Source organism: Sinocyclocheilus rhinocerous, unplaced genomic scaffold, assembly GCF_001515625.1.
Source record: "Sinocyclocheilus rhinocerous isolate Xijiao unplaced genomic scaffold, SAMN03320098_v1.1 scaffold28, whole genome shotgun sequence".
Taxonomy (NCBI): Eukaryota; Metazoa; Chordata; class Actinopteri; order Cypriniformes; family Cyprinidae; genus Sinocyclocheilus; species Sinocyclocheilus rhinocerous.
Genome location: NW_015652416.1, coordinates 1,100,449 through 1,111,968, shown reverse-complemented (window position 1 = coordinate 1,111,968; position 11,520 = coordinate 1,100,449). Strand labels below are relative to the sequence as shown.

Below are 11,520 nucleotides of genomic sequence, written 5' to 3'. Positions count from 1 at the left end.
ATAATCTATATATATATATGTGTGTGAGAAATGAATCATATTTATAATATATTATTATTTTTATTATATATTTTGATTAATTGCCCGCAGAATGGATGGATAAAATAAGATTAATTATTATTATATGAAGTCATTACATTTCTATGTCCATCTGTCTGTCTGTCTATCTATCTATCTTTTTTTTTTTGAGAGAGAGAGAAGCTGAGATCTGTTTGAAGAGTGGTTTGGAGAATGGATGGATAGATGGATGGATGGATATCCAATTCACAGAGGACAACTCAAGTCCCAACCTTTCCGTAAAGGCATCATTTCTTATAGCACCAGTGGGAGAAAAGCCAAACTGGCTCTAAAGAAGGCAGCGACAATGGATTATCACCAAAATACATTCCCCTTAGAGAGATTATAAAAATAAAACTACAGCTACGAGTGTAGTAAGCGGCTTCATTCATCACTACTGCAGCCTCAGATTGATCAGACTCACACACCGTGTTCTGGATGAAAGTTTATTGTGATTTTATCTACTCTGCACTCCACTTCACATGGTGATAAACCAGTATAAACAGCCATCATTGCACCAAAGCCAAGAACCCCGGCAACATTCACAAGACAAGCTCAGTACGACACATGAAGTGCTCTAAGATCAACTGAGATGAACAGCTAACATGTTAACCATCTGTTTAAGCGCTATCTAAATAGTCTGATAATCTGTGAGTTCCTGCTCTGATTTCACTGTGCACAAACACACACACACACACCATCGTCTTTTAGACACATCATGTTGTGCTGACGACATTACAGAACAAATGACAAGTAACCATCCTGACAAATCACACTGACAAATTCACTCTTAATTTATGGAGAAAACATAAAATACAAATCAAATAATAAACATAAGTGCTAGTCGAATAAGAGGATACTTTTAAACCAATGTAAAAAATTATACAAAGTTGAAGACAATTAAAATTATTTAAAAGAAAGCACAATTATTTTTTGGTTTTACATACATCATTAGAAGTCCACATATATTCAGTAAATAAATAAAGCACAATGAAAGTTATATTGAAAGCAAAACCTTGATTATTTAGGGTGCAACTACAGAGCTCTGTCACAAAAATGTATATGGAAATAAAATGTCACTTATTAAACATTATATATATGAAAAAAAACTATTTTAAAACATATTATGGTTATTTTGTGACTGAGTAAACAAGACTGTTTAATAATAATAATAAACAATTCAATTTTAACAAGGAATACATTTCAGCATAAATTTGATATATATTTGCTGTGTATCATATTTAGCTGACTTTCTCCTGGTATTTTGGCTTGTTCAGTTTCTAGTCAGTGACGACATCCTGTGTCGTGCTGCCACACTTAAAAATATGTTGTAAACGTAACCATCCCAAATATAAAATTTGGGTCTGCCAACAGAATGCTTTAGTGTTGTCAGAGAGACATCACTTGTGTATCATTTCAACACATTTTTATAATTGGGCAGGCGTCAATGAAACCTTTATAAATATAATTTTAGCTGTTCTAGGAGATATCTTTGTCTGCTGACGCACATCCCAAAGACAGCTTAAATATTGAAGAAATATAATTCTCTAATTACCAGATCAAATCAGATTAAATTCCTCCATGATTTAAAAAAGTGGCCTATTTTAAATATCATTAACATTTTCAGACATGACAGTTCAACATGGGCTTTGTTCAGAATGGAATACTAGCATACTGCTTACTGTGCAGTATACACTGCATTCAGCATACTGCACTTTAAAAAAAATTATGCAAGTTAGAAGGCATTATGCAATGATAAAAAAAATTTAAACAATAGTATGCCACACTGTTGTCACACGACCACACTATATTCAGGAGATATCTTTGTCTGCTGACGCACATCCCAAAGACAGCTTAAATATTGAAGAAATATAATTCTCTAATTACCAGATCAAATCAGATTAAATTCCTCCATGATTTAAAAAAGTGGCCTATTTTAAATATCATTAACATTTTCAGACATGACAGTTCAACATGGGCTTTGTTCAGAATGGAATACTAGCATACTGCTTACTGTGCAGTATACACTGCATTCAGCATACTGCACTTTAAAAAAAATTATGCAAGTTAGAAGGCATTATGCAATGATAAAAAAAAATGTAAACAATAGTATGCCACACTGTTGTCACACGACCACACTATATTCATATTGAGTTCTGCAAGGGAAAAGATTGTTTTGCACTTTTTATGCAGTATGCACGCAGATTTTTCAGTAAAAAATTAATGAAAATAATAATAATAAATTATAACAGTAATAGTTTTTTTTTTTTAAAGATCTGAGCTGTTTTTAAAACCAGCTAACATAAAAAAAAACATTATAATATGTAATTATTTTACCTTAAAGTAATGAGAATGAGATTTTTGCATTATGGCATTAAGAATTAGATGGGGGAAAGGGTGCATAATTGTAAAGAAAATAATATAAAAAATTAAAATCTTAATAATAATAATAATTAAAAAAAATCTTTTACCTAAAAGCATAAGCAGATTTTGCAATAAAAAGTAATAATAATAATAAATGTGGTTTCACGTGTTAAAATAAACTATATAACGGTATAACTAAAATACCGTGTTAAAATAAATCCTAATTTTTGGCAGTTCAATCGAACAAGTCAAGAGAGATATACAAAAATGTGTTGACTCATTCACCACAATGAATGATCTAGTAATTTAAGTCGAGTGTGTTGCATTGTGGGATACATAATTCCACACACTGTGCTCTGTTATACCATCAGTATGAATCACTTTGTTGTATTTCTCATTTGTAAGCTGCTTTGGAAAAATCAAGTATCTTAGCTCTGCATACTGTATACTGCAGAAATCGTAAGAGTAGTATGATAGTATGCTATTCTGAACAGCCATGTTTCTTTTCCTAGTCAAACACAAAGTTTGATGTGTTTTAAGGTGATGTTTTTTCTTCTTCTGGACATCCAGTGGCTTCTCTGCAGGTGATATTTTAAGAAACAGCCCAATGTTTTGTGTTTATGACATGGTTTGAAATAATCGAAAATGCAAGAAGTGCTCCACTGAAATGCATAAAAGAACATAAAACACTCAAATAAAATATACAAAGCTAAAATGGCATTTCCACGTGAAGATCCATGACACCATCCTGGCATTTTCCATATATCAACGCACATGTTCAGACGGCTGCTCCTCACAGGTACGGGTACTGGTTGAGTTTCCTCCGGCTGTGGGGAAACGCCGCAGACCGCTGGTAGGACGGTGTAGACAGCTGCTGTTGCTGGTACGGAGCTGAAGCCTGACACATGACGCCCATGGCACTGTTCTTCTGCAGAAGGCTCAGAGAGGCCGAGTACGGCCCGGCGGTGCGCGTGTGCCGGCCAGAGGAAGAGGAGCAGGAGGAACCGGCCGAATTGTGCAGCTGGTCCATGGCCTGCGACACCGAGGCCAGGGCTGCAGATGCAGGGTATGCGTACAGACTGGAGGCGGAGCCGAAAAGAGACGCTTCATGAAGCCTGTAGGAGTGGGAGGGGCCTGTAGGGGGGTAGGTGGGCTGGCGTCTCAGGGATCCGCCCCCTGCACGATCGTGGGATGACATCATTGATTGCTGCGCCTGTTGAGTGAATCACAGAGTGAATCAAAAGCATAAAGAATCACTTGACTCAGTTGGAAAAAAAACAACCTGATTATATATATACAATTTTTTTTTTTTAAATACACCAAATTTTGCCATGAAATCACCCTTAGAAATGGCAAGGCACACAATTTTCTTTCATGTCATGTTGTGTTTGCTGTTGAAACAGGAAGCTGGGCCAGATACACTACCTGTATAGATTATTATTATTATTATTATTATTTTATTATTTTTTTTTAAGTCTCTTATGCTCACCAAGGCTGCATTTTTTGTACATAAATATATTAAAATGTAATTTATTCCTGTGATGCAAAGCTGAATTTTCAGCAGCCATTATTCCAGTCTTCAATGTCACATGATCCTTAAATTAATATTTTGTTTTATTCAGCAAAGATGTATTAAACTGATTAAAAGTGACAGTAAGATTTAAAAAGGGAAAGGATTCATTCAAATCATCAAATATGACAGTAAAGACACTTATTACAAAATATTTCTGTTTCAAATAAAAACTTCAAATATTTCTTTTGAACTTTCTGTTCATAAAAGCATCCAAAAAATGATCACTGTTTCCACAAAAATATTAAGCAGCAACAACCGACACTGATCATAATAAGAACCGTTATTAATAATTGATCACAGATAATAATTAATAATAGTAAAGAAACATTTCTTTTTTTTTTATCAATGTTAAAAGAAATTGTGCTGCTTAATATTTTTAATGAAACCATGATACATTTTTTCAGGATTCTTTAATGAATAGAAAGTTCAAAAAACAGCATTTATTTGAAATAGAAATCTTTTGTAACATTATTAATGTCTTTACTCTCACTTTGTATTAATTTGTTCAATGCATCCTTGCTGAAATAAAAGTATTAATTTCTTTTTAAAAAAACCACACTAACCCAAACCTTTGACTTTAGATGACCTCAAAGCTAACAGACATTGACTAAAAGCCACAAACTTTAATTCTGATGTCATGTGGTCTTTAATAACCGGAGTGGACCTGTACAGATGTACCTGGCTCAGGTTGAGAGGCTGAGATCTGTTTTGCCGGTCGCTGGACTGTGAGGCCGTTCCTTTCTTTGACTTCCCAGAACTATTAGTACTTTGCTCTACAAATACAGAAAAAAGACCTTAAAGGGTCAAATCTGTACAATCAAGACATTATCATATGACCACTTACATATGTATATCCAAGTCTATTCAATATTCAACAACTTGTTCTTACTCATTTCACATGTAAAGTGGTGAACCAATCATAACGGAGGTCATTTTCATATAAAAAGGTACAGTAACAAAAAAAATGTAATCCTGGTTAATTCTAAAATGGTCATTTTGATGTAACAACCCTTGTGTATCATGAATGGAAGGGCAAGGGGCATGAAGGGAAAAAGCTGTAGTGCAGAATGTGGCCCGTTTAAGCTCAGTATTTAGATGATTAGAAGTCAGAATGAGTCTCACTGACCTCCTGACGCTCCATCCCAGAGCTGTGTTTTCACCAACGGCGTGACCACGGCTAGAGACTTGGAGTGTGTGTTTTTCTCAACGAAGTTGGGAAGGCATTTGGGGCTGAGAGGGGTGCTGGTGGAGGAGTCCGAGTCCTGGGAGTCATGCAGAGTCACACAGCTGATGACGTTTGTACGCTGGTTCACACTACAGCTGCCACACAAGAGAAGAACCATTTGAAATCATGTCTCTGAAGTAAGTCTCTTAGGCTTACCAAGGCATTCTTTGATCAAAAATACAGGAAAAACAGTTTTGAAATATTGTAACCATTTAAAAGAACCATTTTTTTATTTGAATATATTTTTAAATGTAATTTATTTTTTGTGACGCAAAGCTGAATGTTCAGCATCATTACTCCAGTCTTCAGTGTCACATGATCCTTCAGGAATCATGAAAGAATAGCATTTATTTGAAATAGAAATTTTGTGTAACATTATATAAATGTCTTTATTGTCATCAATTGAATGCATCCTTACTGAATAAAATAATGAATTTTATTCATTTAATTTTATTATTTTTTCAAACTTTAGAACAGTAGCATATGTTATGCTTATTAATATTATCTTGATCATCACTGGGCCATTAAGACATTTTTATGGGATGATGTAAATTATTGCAAAATTCTTTTGATATGTTTGTTTTTTATGGCAGAATTTTTTTTTTTTTTTTTTTTTTTCTAAACTAAGATTACCATACTTTTTTATTTTAGGTATTTTTAGTTTAGGAATACATAGAAATACTAATATAGCAAAAAAGCAAAACAAATATGTGATGATATATTTCGACAAGGAAAATACTAAATAATGTAGCAAATAGACAAAAAAAAATACACATATATACAGCAAGTACAATGTAACTACACTAAGAGTTTTGGTTGGGATGTAGGGGTGTAGATAGATAGTGTAGAAGATAATGAGGAAATTACATCGCTCCCTTTGTCAAGTGTATTCCAAACGACTACATAATGGCACCCACGTGCCCTGCTCACTCCAAAGTCTCCACTCCAAGGGCTCTGCCCTTCAAAGGCATAGGGATGATCACTTCCATTTGGAATTTGCCCAGTGAACCATACGGTACGAATACGTGTACCGTTACACCCCTATTGGGATGTGAATGTGATGTTGCACCTTTCAGGAGGAAACTTCCTGTCGTCCTCGTCCTCAGTGTCGCTGTGGATGGTGATGATGCTGACGGCGGGGCTGGGTGTGTCAGAGATGATGATGGGTTGAGACGCATCACCGCAGCTGTGCGCTACTGAAGGAGCCGGCTGCTGGGACGACGTGGGTCTGTGACAGAAAACTGATTTTAATTGAGTACACAGTACCATATTTTGGACAGTTTGACTTGAAATCAACTAATTTATTATGCAATGTTTTCCAATCTATTTAACACTATCCAGTGTTAATAAACTGTCTTAAACTATCTTGTTTAAGATGGTTGCTCATCCTGAGACTCATTAACAGCGTTACCTGGCTTTGCTCTCGGCATGTCGACCCTTTGACCTCTTCACTCCACTCTGCTGTGTTCGACTGCTGGCTGCCCCTGTGTGGGAGGGCTGTGTGCTCACGTTACGCCCCTGCGCAGAGCCCTGCTGCGTCCCATCGCTCTGACCTCCATGTCGACCCCTGGCAGAGTGTATTAAATGCATGCTGTTTTGAGAATTGTAACTGGTTATTAGTTATTTGCAATTCGTAAAAAAATCAGTTTTCATGGCAGCAGCATGTTGTTCTACATTATAATCAGCAGCAACAAAGTTCCAGTGTCAATCTGCAGCGATTTCTATTGGCTAACAAGAGGAAATACATTTGGGAACAGCTGGGTGCAATATTCAAGTTCATTGCTTTTAAATTGTTTTCACACTTAGTACATTTGCAAAATGCTTTTCTGTCATCAACATAAGTACCACCGGAAGCTTTGAACACTGTAATCAGACAACAAAGCACATGTGAATTTATCTCAACTGCTCTGTGTACCCATAAGTACACATGAACTAGACGAAATGACTAGCAACATGGGCACTATCTCTAAAATTGATTTTTCCGTACATTTCTGCCATATGTACATTGACTGACCACTGTCACCACTGATAAGCTACCACTAAATATTGAAGAAACTTAATTTGCTGTAAAGTTGCTTTGCAATGATTTGTATCGTGAAAAGCGCTGTACAAATAAACTTGAATTGAATTGAATTGAATCAAGCAAAGGGGGGGGGTATATTAAAGATAATTTAATTATAAAAATACTACTGTTTTGCAGTAACAAGTGCAGTTACTAATACTATTACACGTTTATTTCTTGGTAATGCACATTTGACAGTAAAGCACTGAGTTGGAGTTGGGAATCATACACAATTTACTTTTATTAGTAGTAACAGTAACGTGCAAAATCTAATTTTTATATGAAAAAAATACCATTATACCAATATCATTAAATGTACTTTTATTCTTTCTATAGTATTATATTGAACTGACCGACAACTTCAGTGATTATAAAAGGAGCACTCTTTACTTTATGCGTGATTCAGTCGCATAAAAAACAAAGGTTTGAACAAAGGTTTGTTTTTCAAGGCACTTTGTGACTTTTCTTCATACATGAAAAGTGCAAAACTTTGAAAAAAAATTGATTTCTTGATGATTTGATATTTTATGCCAAAATTTTATAATATCAAAATATAAAGCAAAAAAAGTGGAAATAAATGACTAATAGTCAGTAAGTGCTCCTCTGCTGCCATCTACTGGATATAGTGGTAATTTGATGTCTTTTTTTAGTGTAAAAAATTGGTCGCAGTCTGGAGCCCTGTAATAATAATAATAATAATAATAATAATACAATTAGTAATTATTAATTGTTATATAATAATAATTCATAATAATAAATAAGAATGTATTTATTCTTAATTAAAACAATATTATTTATTTTATTATTATTATCTATTTTGAGCTGACTAATAATAATAATAATAATAATAATAATAATAATAATAATAATAATAATAATAATAATAATAATAATAATAATAATAATAATAATAATAATAATAATAATAATAATAATAATAATAATGACAGTGAATAATAATAATAATAACACAATTAGTAATTATTAATTGTTATATAATAATAATTCTATTTATTTATTTTTAGTTAAAACAATATTATTTATTTTTTCCTATTTCGAGCTGACTAATAATAATAATAATAATAATAATAAACAATAATTATAAAAACACTAACTACAATAATTATATCATATTAATTATTATAACACCAGTACCTGTAATTCATTGTTATATGATAATAATAATAATATTTAGAATATATAGAAAAATAGACAATGTAGTTTATTTATTTTGAAACAATATTATTAATATTTTTTCCTTCTATTTTGAGCTGACTTATAATAATAATAATAATAACAATAATATAAACAATACAAACACAATAACTACAATAATTACAATAACTAAATTAGTAATTAATTGCTATATAATACTAATATATTTATTACTACTACTATTATTATTTTTATAAACACATACACACAAATAATAAATACACATATTACTATAAATTAATAAAAAAATTATATATATTAGGGCTGTTACAATAAATCGATGCATCGAGATTCGTGGATCGATTCTGAGATTTTCGGAATGCATCGTGAATCTCTCTCGAATCGATTCTGAGCTTAGTTTTTAACAGCAGATGGTGCTCTAAGCTAGTTTTTAACCACACACTCAAATGCTCACGAAGAAGAACACTTGTGCGTTCGGCTGAGTAATGTAAGTGGTTAAATTTACTTGCACATCGGCTTTTATGCTTTTATGATGCGAGATTAATGTAAACACAGCCCACTGTGAACATCCTTGTAATTCACTTCAACCTTTTCGAACTTTATGAATGATTATTTTAGGTTCAAGTGGTGCGTGTGTAAGGAACTGGAAGCAAGCAGAATACGGCTATTTCTAAAGCACGCAGTGCCATCTGCTGTTAAAAACTAAGCTCAGAATCGATTCAAGAGAGAATCGCGGTGCCTTCGGAAAATCTCAGAATCAATGCAGAATCATTTGTGATGCATCGATTTATTGTCCCAGCCCTAATATATATATATTATAAATTATAGATATATATATAGATTCACCTTTAACGCAAACCCCAGATGCATTCATACTTGAGCACAGCACCATAGTAAGGCTTTTACACAAAGCAGACTTGATGGTTGAATGAATCCAGGTTTGCAACAGAACCTGAAGTGTAAAACTGCAAGTGTAAACTGCTGTAGGGGCGTTTCTAACCTCCAGCTACTGTTCTGCTGTGTGGTGTTGTCCGAGAGCAGAGAGCCCATGGGTGAGTTGGAAAGCACAGGCTGGCTGGGATTGTGCATGGTCATGCCTGACATCTGCTGCCATGAAGAGGGAATGAGGATCTGCTGGGTCCCTGCTGGCCAGCCCTGCTAAAACACATACACAATGACAACTGAACAAAACCATTTTGTCAGAAACTCAAATCTATTTTCCTTTCTATTAATGTGGGGCAACAAGGCCTGTTTACACTCGAAAAACACTCCAGAGCATTAATGTCCAAACAGGTGAACTGTGATTGAAGAAACTGAATTATGACAATACAGGAGAACTTGTATCAATAATAGCAAGGCTTTTGTAATAAAATGGTGCTGGGCAGGTATAGTATAAATATGCAATACACACACTCCCATTTTGTCAACAATTGCTTTTCATATAGCTCCTTTTTGCGGTGAATCCTGGTGTAAACAGGCCTTAAAACATTAATGCACTTTGATTGAAAGATGCATAATGAGCACATTCAGCGTGGCGACGCTCAGTCTGTCTGCGTTCGATCTCTTCCTGTCATACATGAAAAGCAGATCCTGTCCTACAAGCTCTTAAAATCATGCAGAACTTCATTAAAACAAAACAACACAGTGAGAAAGTCAATTTCAATTTTCATCTCAATTATGTTGCTTGACTAATCGTGAATCTTTCATGCTTAAAGGGGAAATGGGAGTCAGAAAATCATGATAGAGTTTGAGCAGATCAGCCTTTTATAAAGAGAAGAATAGATGCAAAATACACAAGAAAACAATAACAATTGCGCAGGGAATTTAACTGAAGTGATTACCAAGTCCAATTTATCTGCATAGAGAGGAAAGGACTGGTTAGCAGTGGAAGGAAAAAAGGAGAATGAGTCAATGGGGAGACATTTGTTGCCACAGGAGTGGGTCTGTGGAAAGAGAAATCATTTGGATTGCATAGAGTCAAGCAGCCATGCTTCACTGGATAGAGCCCTGGGGCCCAGAAGAGATGCAGCACGAGTCCAAGAGAAAAACGCCTTGTTAAATCATGATTGATAGGTGAAGAAAGAAGAAAACAAATCTAAAACAGCCACTTTCCACCATAAAACTCCTAAAGAAATAAGGGCAAATAGCAAATCACATCAATTCATTTGATAGCTTCAAATCATAGCAGCCTTCGTAACATCACAGAGTAACAGCAATTGCAACATGCAAAGAAGGTAAACGAAAAAGAGGAAGGAAGAAGAGGAAGTAGTTGTCACACTGCAGGGCGCAGGTTTACCAGCATGGTGGCACTCTGCTCCAGACGCCGAGAGCCCAAGGCCACTGGAAGGGGCAGGGAGGCCACCGTCAGCGGCGTGCTGCTGCTCTGGTTGGGGAAGGGATAGAGGGATGTGTGGAGGAACTGAGGATGGAGGAAAGGGTGGAACGGTTACAACACACTGGCTGAGCTGACGGAGAAAGTAACTCGCCAAAGACTTTCCACCACCATCATCATTGTAATAGTGACAAATTGAAGAAAAATTATGTCAAATACAAAACAGATCAATATCATTTGACAGTAAAGACAGCGACTCACTAGCCACCTCGTAACAACCTGATTTTAACAACTTGACTGTTTTTGTTGAAATTTCACCCTTTTCTTTCAGAGGTCTTCCAAAGTCACATATTAAAAATGGAATAAATGCCTGCCTTTGACTTATCCTTCTGATTCATTGTCATGTAAAACTAAACAAGACAAACATTTTGGCTGATAATACACTACCGTTTGGGGTCAGCAAGTTGGGTTCAGTATTTTTTATTTTTTTTGAAAGAAATGGATACTTTCATTCAGCAAGGATGCATTAAAGGGTTACTCCACCCCATTAATCACAGTCATTAATCACTTACCCCCATGTCGTTCCAAACCCGTAAAAGCTTCGTTCGTCTTCGGAACGCAATTTAAGATATTTTGGATGAAAATCGAGAGGCTTGTGACTGTCACATTGACTGCCAAGTAAATAACACTGTCAAGGCCCAGAAAAGTATGAAAGACATCGTCAGAATAGT

At 34.9% G+C, this 11,520-nt stretch overlaps 1 pseudogene; it reads right to left on the bottom strand.

Moving 5' to 3' along the window:
• Window positions 1-2,585: 2,585 nt before the first annotated feature.
• LOC107714986 (homeodomain-interacting protein kinase 1-like) overlaps window positions 2,586-11,520 on the bottom strand; it is a 24,987-nt pseudogene continuing 16,052 nt past the window's right edge.